Below are 11,984 nucleotides of genomic sequence, written 5' to 3'. Positions count from 1 at the left end.
ATACAAGTACATATTCAATATAGGTTAACTTTTATTTCTAGCGGTGTTAGCATTCTTACTTAAAATCAGTTTGGAAGGAGCTTTTATTTTTTCCATTTTTAAAAAATATATATTTTATTGATTTTTTACAGAGAGGAAGGGAGAGGGATAGTTAGAAACATCAATGAGAGAGAAACATCTGTTAGCTGCCTCCTGCACAACCCCTACTGGGGATGTGCCCGCAATCAGGGTACATGCCCTTGACTAGAATCGAACCTGGGACCCTTCAGTCCACAGGCCGACGCTCTATCCACTGAGCCAAACCAGTTAGGGCCCATTTTAACATTTTTCAATGAAAGTTGTATATAAGATTACTCCTGCATTTTCTCAATTGTTTCTTCCTTGTATTTGCTCTTTTCCTTTCCTACTTGGAGAGATTTGGCTTTATGTTCAAGGCTCTTTTTGGGGTCATTGTCCAGCTTCAGTCTAGTGATAGCACCTTGCTGGGGCGAGCCCACATGAGCAGTTGTACCTTTAGCTTTCTCCCGCTGCACCTGTTCAGTGGATGCCATATTTCCTTCTGTGAACCCGACCACGTTGCTGTCCTCTGTAGTGTCCTCGCACAACCTGACCTTCATCATCCTGTAGGACGGGCATGGATCGAACACCGAGCTTCTGTCTCAGCTCTTTGGAAAGAGGAGGTGACATAAGGTTCCTGCCAATGTGGGAAGGGGCACTGAAATGCCTTTTATGGGTCTTACTCCCATCAGAAGTCACAAAGGGATTGAACTTCATTTTGGCTTCTGGCGCTTCAGCGATGGCTGCAAAAGGGAAGAGTTGGTAGGAGCTTTTACTAAGAGAGTGTGATTCAGTAGAAAAGTCTAGGGATCTAGAAATGGGAGACTGTCTTGGTTTTGGGCCTGTCATTTACCAGTTCTGGAAGCAGGAGCAGGTTCCTTAACTTCTTCGAGTATCAGGATTTTTTTTTTAGTTTTTTTAAAAAATATATTTATTGATTTCAGAGAGGAAGGGAAAGGGAGAGAGAGATAGAAACATCAATGATGAGAGAGAATCACTGATCTGCTGCCTCCTGCATGCTCCCCACTAGAGATTGAGCCCGCAACCCGGGCATGTGCCACTGGCCGGAATCGAACCCGGGACCCCTCAGTCCGCAGGCCGACTCTCTATCCACTGAGCCAATCTGGCTAGGCAGGTTTTGTTTTTGTTTTTTTTTGTAATACATACCACTGGACTACAAGGCTTTATTGATTTTTAAAAAATTTTAAAATATTTTTATTGATTTCAGAGAGGAAGGAAGAGGGAGAGAGAGATAGAAACATCAATGATGAAAGAGAACCACCGATCGGCTGCCTCCTGTAAGCCCCCCCATTGAGGGTTGAGCCCACAACCTGGGCAGGTGCCCTTGACTGGAATCGAACCTGGGACCTTTCAGTTTGCAGGCCGACGCTCTCTCCACTGAGCCAAACCGGCTAGGGTGAGTATTGGGTTTTTTGTTTTGTTTTTAAAAAATATATTTTTATTAATTTCAGAGAGGAAGGGAGAGGGAAGGAGAGATAGAAACATCAATGATGAGAGAGAATCATTGATCAGCTGCCTCCACACTCCACACTGGGGATCGAGCCTGCAACTTGGGCATTTGCCCTGACCATGAATCAAACCATTACTTTTTGGTTCATAGGTCGACACTCCACCACTGAGCCACACCAGCTGGACGACTATCAGTTTTTTAATCTTTAAAACAGATATAGGGGGATTAAATGAGGTGATGTGTGTGGAAAGATTCCTAGATTATAAGTAGTTGCATAACTCGGTGTGACAGCATCACAGGTGTGTTTAGAGACTATACAATACCATTTTCTCCTACTTTTAATATACACTGAGTGGCCAGATTATTATGACCGGCCAGATTATTACGACCACCCCATCACTACTTCGTTGGGCCACCTTTTGCCTTCAATACTGCGGCAGTTCTTCTTGGCATTGACTCCACGAGATGTTGAAAGGTGATGCGAGGAATCTGACACCATGCCTGATGAATAGCACTGTCCAGTTCTGTGAGATTTGATGGTTGTGGAAGCAGCTGCCTGATGGCTCTTTTAACTTCATCCCACAAATGCTCAATTGGATTGAGATCTGGTGATTGTGGGGGCCACCTAAGCAAGGTAAAGTCTCCCTCATGTTCTTGAAACCACTCCTGCATAATATGAGCACCGTGGCATGGCACATTGTCTTGTTGGAAGAAGCCATCTCCATTGGGATACACCATCAACATGATAGGATGAACTTGATCAGCAACGATACTTAGGTATGTTGTGCTATTCAGATGTTTATAATGATCTGCAACTTCAGCACGAAATTATAGCTACTTCTAACAACTTCAGCGCGAAATTATAGCTGATTTGCCTACAAACGTCAGGTGGTCATAATAATCTGGCCACTCAGTGTATATCTCATCTCTTGTAAATTGATTATACATTCTCAGCCTACAGTAATATTGGAGCTGACACTTATTTGATAAAATAATTGTTGAAAAATGAGTTTAATCCCCCATCTCATTCATGTGTGTTTATTTTTATCTGCATAGTTGGGATTTATGTTTGGGACCTGAACAGTTATATTTAAGCAGCACATTTGAATTACTTTATGAATCCATTGTGATGTTCATGAAGCCCTAAGATGCTTTGGAGGAAGATGGCATCATTGTTAGATGCATCAGGGACTTGAGCAAAATTCGTTTTAAGCCTTCCAGATTATCCTGTGAGCTTCCTGAGGGCGGAGCACTTCTGTCCCGTTCACCTGGTCTCTTCATTGCTAGTGTGCCTGGTGCAGGGCACAGGAGGAGGCCGTCGGTATTTGTTAATTGACCACCTGATTTCCATTTGACCCAACGTGCGGCAGAATTATAATCAGAAAGAAGGTGGCTCACGGCAGTGAAGCAGATTTCTTTTGGTTTCGGAGGAGTAATAATAAAACAAACAATGGTAATAGATTCTGTATCATGTGAAAGTGAGACATTTAGGTGAAATGGAAAGCGTTTTGGGCTGGGGGTGTGGAGTCCTGGATCCTAGGCCTGGTTCTTTATGAACTAGCAGAGGTAACTTTGGAGAATTACTTTAATCACTGAACCCTTTGTATGCCGTAAGCGTCTATAGACGCAAGGATGGCTTCCATTTTGGATGCGTGGCAGTTAACTGGTTAATCACGTTGGACTTGTGTCTTTCTCAGAGGCCCTGTCCAGTACTGTGACAGGTTTATTCTACACCTGGATTCCTGATTGGGGGGGGGGGGGGCAGAGATAAGACTGGAAAGGGATTCCGTGAAATGTATTAAGATGCCAAATGAATTAGTTTGGGAACAGCTAGCTTAGGCCACATCTGGTTGGGTGGGGTTGAACTTAAGTGAATTGATTAGTCATTGGTGTTTGAGAAATAAGTATAACATGTAAAATGATTTCTTTTCCTAAAAAGGGAATGTCTTAGGAAAGAAATCAAGGAGGCATGAGTGGTGTAGTGAATTCATCCCTGTATAGTACCAACAAGAATGGACTTTATGCAAGCTAAAGGGAACACTGAATTGTCCTGAACATTTATATTGCAGGAGTTATTGATATAATGTCAAGAAGCATTTAAGAAGGAGCCCACCAGCAAGGCCACCTTCCTCAGACAGGGCAGGATGAATGTGGGAGAGTCCTCTGCTTGCTGAGAATGCTAGGGCATTTAGTCACTGTGCTTCCTGGAAGGCTGGGTGCTTGTGGGTTGGGGCAGCATTTAGGAGTGAAGGGTTATTCATTTCCTTTGGAAGACTGAATTTTTTGTTTTTAGTGTCTCCTTTATTCCAAGTGATCTGCACAAACCCTTGCCAGGTAAATGTTCTTAGAAAACTTCTTTAGCAAGTTAAATTCTGTTATAAAACACCAGCGTCTGTTGTCTAATAGAACATATCCATCCAAATGGGAGGCTTCCGGAGGCTGCTGCCCCCTTGCCCACACTCTGTGTAGAGTGACTTCGTCTCTCTATTCCTCGATCCCAGAATACCCACCCAGTTCAAGGCTCATTTCTTATCATGTCTTGTCCTCTGGTTGCTACATTTTAGAATTGCCCTCCTGACACGAATGAAAGCTCTTAAGATCTAGGGACCTTAGCTTTTATAGAGGCCATGTCGAGTGATTCTTGAAGGTGATGATTAATTTGATTCATTATTAAGACATTATCTTTCCCGAGAAGAATTATTTTTAATCTGAGCCATTTGTTTAGAACTTTCATCTGTTTTAAATTTCTTGTATACTTCAGGGGCTATTTCAGCAGGACCCTAAGGGGAAAGATATTTCCTCAAAATTAGACTTTTAAACATTGGAAGGATTATTGATAACTAAGGATGACATAACTTTAACTCCAAAGAAATGGATTAGCGGAAATGGCTCCTTTTAACCTGAAGAGTCTGAGGTTTTCTGCTGTTCTTTTAGTTAGATGGAACACACTTAAGTGCATAGTTATACGACATGTTTTCAGCCACGGAAATAATAAATAATTATTTTTCTAGTGACTCTATTTCTTTACATTAAATACATCGTAGTATTCCTAAAAAATGTGGTACATTTTAGATTTGGAAAATGTGTGATGTGATAATATGAAGAGATGGCTGATGTAGGTAGCTCTTACATTGTGTTCATTTGAACTTGAAATGTTGGCCATATGAAAATGAGTATCATGTCAAAATGGTTTAGGTGAAATAAAGTATAATGTTAGTATTTTGTATGAAACAAAGCACTGAGTGTCCAGATCCTAAAGTTATAGTTATTAACATTATTTGAATTCTCTCTGAAGTCATACATAGGTATTCTATTCATTTAGGCACTTAACGGGTTTTAACAATTTCAGTGAACAGAAGAGAGAATGTGGGCTTAACTATAAAGTAATAGATTTCCCCAAATGTAGTTTGTCACCAAATAAGATAGAAATATAAAGTTAAAAACCTGTTTGGAAGTTTTGAGCCTTTCTTTGTGGCTATCAACATATTTCCACCCGTGTCCACCTCAGGAGTAAATTCTAGCCCAGTGATGGTGAACCTATGACACGCGTGTCAGAGGTGACACGCGAACTCATTTTTTTGGTTGATTTTTCTCTGTTAAATGGCATTTAAATATATAAAATAAATATCAAAAATATACATCTTTGTTTTACTATGGTTGCAAATATCAAAAAATTTCTATATGTGACACGGCACCAGAGTTAAGTTAGGGTTTTTCAAAATGCTGACACGCCAAGCTCAAAAGGTTCGCCATCACTGTTCTAGCCAGTCCTCAGTGGCTGTTTAGTCGCTGGGGTGGGGAATGAAGACAGTGAGAGTGGAGATCAAGAGGAGGAGGGGCCAGGTTGGAGATACTGGGGAATTAGGAGGATTTGGTAACATTGAATGTGGGTGTTGGGATGAGAGAGAGGAGTCAGGGATGAATTGTGGGTTTCAGGCTTGGGTGGCAGGAGGGATGATGCTGTCACTCACCAGGAAAGGGAATATGGAAGAAATGTCAGGTTTGGGAGGGAGGATAAGTTCAGACAATGCATTGATTCCAGGCAGTCAGTAAATAATGAATGAATGAATCTGGGTGTGTGAATTGAGACATCTGCAGGGTATAAAAGTTTTCTGGGTTTGTCCATAAGATAGAGAAGGTAGACCTGGTCTGGGGAGAGAGCCTTGGAATTTATTGAAGCCATGAGGTTGTCAGAAGCATGGAGGATACTAGCATGCAAAGAAGGGTGTGACCCTGGAGATAACCAGGGTGAGTGGGTAGGGGTATGGGAAGAAAACCAGGAGAGAGTGGGTGTCCTGAGAGCCGAGGTAGAGGCCCACCTCAAGAACAAGGGCTTGGTCATCAGGAAAACTGCTGCAGAAAAGCCAAGAAGTAGAGCCATTAGGGGGATGGTATTTGGAGAATGGGGGGCGGTGGGGGAGTTAAATCTGACACATGTACATGATATAAGGGGTGATAGGTGACTAGGAGTTTGATGAGTGGCAGGCAGACATTGATAGGCGAGGTGGGTGTGCATACGTGTGTGTGGAGAGAAACCTGCAGAGGTGCAGAGGCAGAAGAGGGAGGGCTGCTTTTTCTAGAGAACCAGCTGGTGTTGTGGGTGGAGCAAATGATGTCACCCTGTGGGTGTGGTCTGGGTAAGGAGGAGCCATTTAGGCAGAAGTAATGTGGTCAGATCTATGATTTTGAAACCGATAGCAGTGTATGGCAGAGTGAGAGTGAGTCAGGGATATTGTTTGGGAGGCTATTGCAGTAACCTGGGTGAAGGTCATTAGAGCTACAAATGGGGCAGCTGCAGTGGGAGAGATGATTCCAGAAGTTGGGTGGGCAGATTAGCACCAGATTGACCAATGGGTGGACGGAGAGGAAGGAGAGGAGGGAAAAGGAGAAGAAAGGGGTATGGAAGGTGCCTGAGAGGATGGCATTGCCATTGAGGAAATAGAGGACCCCGGAGGAGGAGGAGAAGCAGGTCCAGTGAGGTGGTGGGACAGTTCAGTATTGGGCACCTTTACAGAACGTTTGTGTAGCAATCAGCTGGCAACCAGAGCCCAGGGGTCTGAAGCTCGGGAGAGTGGTCATGGCAAGAGACAAAGATTTGGAGCATGAGCTCATCATCCTTGAATTGGAAGTAGTTGAGATTTATTTGAAGGAACGAGAGAAAAATAAAGCTTGATATGGCTGTGGACTGTAAAAGTAAACTTCTCAAACCATTTCAGTGTATTTTTAACTTTCTTAGAACAAAGTCTTTGATGACCAGAATGTGGACATGCCCCCCAAATAGCTGAAAATTAACACAGCAAGAAGATGTTAGGAAGTAAAGTCAATACGTTTCAATAGAAATGCTGTTATCTTAATGGTTTTTTCCTCTCGGGTTAAAATCTGTTTCTTCAATTCTTCTGTTTATTATTGTTGATAAGAGACTTCAGAAGACTGGTGGGGAGTCGTTGGTTATATTTTTGAAAAGTCTTTGAAGATGAAATATAATGTGTTGAATGTGGTATCATTGCATGTTATTCCCTGGTTTTGGCACCAGGATACCTAATAATTAGGTATTTTAATGTAATGTCCAAAGAGGAATGAAAAAGAAAACCCAAAGTGGATTTTATCTTTTCTCAGAAAATAGGCTGATTACAATATATATTTAGCTAAATACTGATTTGTAGAACCTTGCTTTGGGATTTCCCATAAAAATCTTCATTTTTCTGCTTTCCTTCCTAAATTGTATAAGCAGGTAATATTGCTATTCTGTGGAAATGTTAATTAAAACAGAAATGAGTATTTTAAGTCTGTGGGATTTCCAGCAGTTTGTTGGGTGTTCTTGAATTTGTGTAAGGATGTGAGTGATGGCAAGTGTCCTAACTGCCTGCTATTCTCTCTTGAACTATCTGCACTTCTTCCATCTAAAAAAATTTTTTTAAATTGATTTCAGAGAGGAAGGGAGAGGGAGAGAGAGGTAAAAACATCAATGATGAGAGAGAATCATTGATCAGCTGCCTCTTGCATGCCCCACACTGGGGATCGAGCCCACAACCCGGGCTTGTGCCCTGACCGGGAATGGAACTGTGCTCTACTGGTGCATAGGTCAGTGCTCAACCTCTGAGCCACACCGGCCGGGCCTTCTTCCATTTTGATTTAATGCTGTAGAAGACAGATTACTCTTCCTGCTTTATTCCCAGTTCTTGGCTCTGGGGATTCAAAGAGGAATAAGCCAGTACCCTCAAGAGCATGCTGTCTGGTGGCAAGTCATACAGAACCATTGTGATATTGTGATTTATAACAAGAAATATATATTTGTTACTGGAACAAAACTTCAAAAACCCTTGAAATTTCCTAAGTGGTCATTTCTATAAAAGTGAGAAAAGTGTCTTTTGGTATTCATAACAAGCTCCTTTCAACCACACTTTAGTTTGTTAAATGAGGTGACTTTAAAAAAACATACTTTTATTGATTTCAGAGAGGAAGGGAGAGGAGAGATAGAAACATAATGATAAGAGATGGAGCCCGCAACCTGGGCATGTGCCCTGACTGGGAATGGAACCGTGACCTCCTGGTTCATAGGTCACCGCTCAACCACCGAGCCACGTTGGCTGGGCAAAGAAGGTGACTTTTGAAAACCTCTAAGTCAAGCATGTCAAACTTGTGGCCCACAATGAATATTTTTGCAGCCCAGCCAATACATATAACGGTATCTAAGAAACATTTTAATAAAAATTTTATAACTTAATTTCTACAATATCCTGTTATACATAATTATTAATAACGAACTACAACGTTCGCTAATGACTGGTTACTATAATCGTGTTGCATTCATTTCCCTTACGTGCCTTACATGCAGACACACCATTCTCTCCACTAATACTAGCAGCGAATATTTTAGCAGCCGATGGCCACGTCATTAGTCTTGGACTGACTTGTTTGGTGTGCACAACAGGAAATATTTCGCTTTTGGAGAACAAGAAAAATAGGTTTATTTGCGTTACGCTTACTAAATTGTGCAGTTATTCAGTGTCTGGTAAGTTAATGTTCAGGAGAAAATATTAATTTTTATTAAAATGTTCTATATTTTATGTTAACGAGGACTCATTTATTTCAGCCCTTTGTATTCAGCATGTCTCTTACCGAAATAAACCTACATTTCTATGAAAATTGAAGCTTTTGTTTTTTGTGGCCCAGATAAACTTAAACCTGGTTTATTTGGCCCGTGTTAGCTTTTGCGTTTGATGTGCTTGCTCTAAGTATTTGGAGGCTGGTTGCTGGGGACCATAGATTGAGCTCAGTCACCAATGCTCGTGATTTAATCAATCGTGCCTAAGTCATGAAACCTCCGTAAAAATGCTGACTGATGGGGTTTGGAGAGCTTCCTGGTTGGTGAACACCTGGAGGAGCTGGGCGGGGGCACCCATGGAAAGAACATGAAACTCAGCCCCTTCCCATATGCCTCATGCAATGCATCTCTTCCTTTGGCTGTTCCTGAGTTGTGTCCTTTGTAATAACGGGGTAATAGTAAGTAAAAAAGCACTTTCTTAAGTTCTTGAGCCATTCTGGCTAATCACTGAGCCTGAACTGAGGGACTTGGGACAGTCAGAAGCACAGGTGACACCTGGACTTGCCATTGGTGTCTGAAGTGGGAAGGAAGTCTTGTGAGACCGAGCCCTTAATGAACCTATGGGGTCTGTGCTAACCCCAGGTATTTCAGGTTAGAATTGAGTTAAATTGTAGGACACCAAGGTGAGATCTGCAGAGAGTTGCTTGGTGTGGGGCAAAACTCCATATATCTGATGTCAGAAGTGAAGTTTTGTGAGTAGAGGATCAGAGAGTACAGAAAAGGAGTTTTTTTTGTTTTGTTTTTTTTCCCCAGCTAAAAAGAGACCATTGTCAACACAAGTGGAAGAAGCACACTGACTGTTGATAGCCATGATGGCTCATGTGTATGGTGCACTTACAAGGCATTTTACCTTTATAAGTTCAGTTCATACTCACACCAACTCAGAGAAGTAGGCAAGGTTATTCTCTTTGCACAGAAGAGGCACAGAGAGGTTAAATAGTAGCTGCTAAATAGAGGAACCAGGATGAGAAACTGGGCAGTCTGGTATGAGAACCCATACTTTTAGAGCAGGGGAAGTGGCAGTCTATATTTAGGGTGACTCTGCCACATTAGCAAACATCAGGATAAGGACTCTATGCTGAGTGCATGCAGCTTGGGCTTTGGGTTGGGGGACAGTGGGAAGGGAAATCATAAGGTTAAATTAAGTCGGGATGGTCTAGTCCAGTGGTCCTCAACCTGTGAGTCTCGACGAGCTTGGGGGTCGAACGACCCTTTCACAGGGGTCGCCTAAGACCATCGGAAAACACATATATAATTACATATTGTTTTTGTGATTAATCACTATGCTTTAATTATGTTCAATTTGTAACAATGAAAATACATCCTGCATATCAGATATTTACATTACGATTCATAACAGTAGCAAAATTACAGTTATGAAGTAGCAACGAAAATAATTTTATGGTTGGGGATCACCACAACATGAGGAACTGTATTAAAGGGTCGCGGCATTAGGAAGGTTGAGAACCACTGGTCTAGTCTGAAGTCAAGAGGTGGATGGTGGAAAGGGGATGGGGACCAGATTATGAAAATAGGCAGTCTCCTTTTACATCATGAAATCCCTAGAAATATACAGTTCTACATATATTGAATATGTACTGTGTACATTCAGAAGAGGCCTAAGACCTTTCAGTTTATAGCATTCTTATTTTCATACTGATTACACTCATTGTAATGGTAAAAATGTGCATGTATAACATGGGTGGAAATTATGATAATTATAATGGGAGTGGCTCACAATTCCAAAAAAGTTAGGGATTTCTGCGTGGTTTATTGTAATTTTAAAGAGTAGTCTGTAATTGTAGGCTTTGGAAATGAAGGAATTCCAGAAGATGGTTGTATGTTGCTGCATTTTTGTTTACCTCTCAGATCAGAAAGAGAATTTAAAGGACGTGGGTGTGTTCCCAAATTAAAATAAGTGACTCACACCCTTGTTGGCACACTGACATTGCTGGAATGTTTGCAGTAAGTATTACTGAGCAGGGGCCATGCATAGAGCTTGGTCGGGCATACAGTTGGGTTTATTACGAAAGAAACCTCCTCCTTTCGTATAAGGAACTCTGGGATTACATGGGGAGACCAACGTAATATGATGCCACTTGTGAACTGAGACAGCTCTGTAATAAGCATAGAGCAACCCAGAGAGATTAAGATAAATACATTTAGGAGACCCATGAAAATACCCTTGATTTATCTATATGTGTAAGTGTTGAGCAGTGGGTACCTGGAGACTGAATAGAAAGAGGCAGACCTAGTTAGGAATACCTCCTGAAGGTGGTAAAGCTTGGCTTTGGGTTTTGGAAGGCTAGAAGCTCAAACAATGACAAGTGTCTTTTATTTTTCTATAGAAAAAAGCACTGGTTTGTATATTGAAAGGGTTTAGATCGCCTCAAAAATGTAATGAGTTTTATAGACTTAGTTTCAGAAATGCCACATATGTCTCTAATAGGGATCATCTCAGGGATAGGTTAGTGTGAGTAGTTACTTTATAGAATCCCTGCACAGTAGGTCTATGAGATTGGGATATCTCTTAATTTAGGATGTTCCATTCCACTCTTTTTCTGTAGTTACCAAATCAGACATTTTTGCTAGAGTCCAAAATTATATTAAAAAGGAAATTAAAGAGAATTGTTTTTGAGCTACTATATTGTCAAAGTAAATATGAATTTCTTGAAGCAGGTCAAAATGTTAAAGAATTTTTTTTTCAGTTTACTATTATAAAGTAATTTAGAATATAGTAATTATTAAATAATATTTGGTAAATAGAGGTATTATGAATACCCTTTTTGTTATGTCCAGTTTAAAAGATACAACATTACAGATACTGTTGAAGCCCCTGGAATCACTTCCTGGCCCCATTTTCCCCCTCCCTTTCTTCCCAGTTCTTTTTTTTTTTTTTTTTAATTGATTTCAGAGAGGAAGGGAGAGAGAGAGAGAGAGAGAGAGAGAGAGAGAGAGAGAGAGAGAGAGAGAGAGAGAGAGAGAGAGAGAGAGAGAGAGAGAGATAGAAACATCAGTGATGAGAGAGAATCATTGATTGGCTGCCTCCTGCCCCCCCCCTCCCCCCCCCTTTCTGGGGAACGAGCCCACAACCCGGGCATGTGCTCTTGACCGGAATAGAACCCGGGACCCTTCAGTCCATAGGCTGATGCTCTATCCATTGAGCTAAACCAGCTAGGGCCTTCCCAGTTCTTTTTTGATCATTGCCACCCATGTATTTTATACTTCTCTGTGTGTCTGTGTAAATAGTTGTCATTAGTTAGTGTTATTTTACTGCTATTAAAACATATTTTCTTCTGTAGGTCACTTCTGTTGCTCAACCTTGTTTTTGAGCTTGATCTTTGTTGTTCT

General features: G+C 41.3%; 1 pseudogene; it reads right to left on the bottom strand.

Annotated features, from left to right (window-relative positions):
- Positions 1–294: 294 nt before the first annotated feature.
- LOC102240945 lies at positions 295–955 on the bottom strand (annotated as a pseudogene).
- Between the last annotated feature and the right edge of the window lie 11,029 nt (positions 956–11,984).

Source organism: Myotis brandtii, unplaced genomic scaffold (assembly GCF_000412655.1).
Source record: "Myotis brandtii unplaced genomic scaffold, ASM41265v1 scaffold389, whole genome shotgun sequence".
Classification (NCBI taxonomy): Eukaryota; Metazoa; Chordata; class Mammalia; order Chiroptera; family Vespertilionidae; genus Myotis; species Myotis brandtii.
This window is presented reverse-complemented; position numbering and strand designations above follow the sequence as displayed.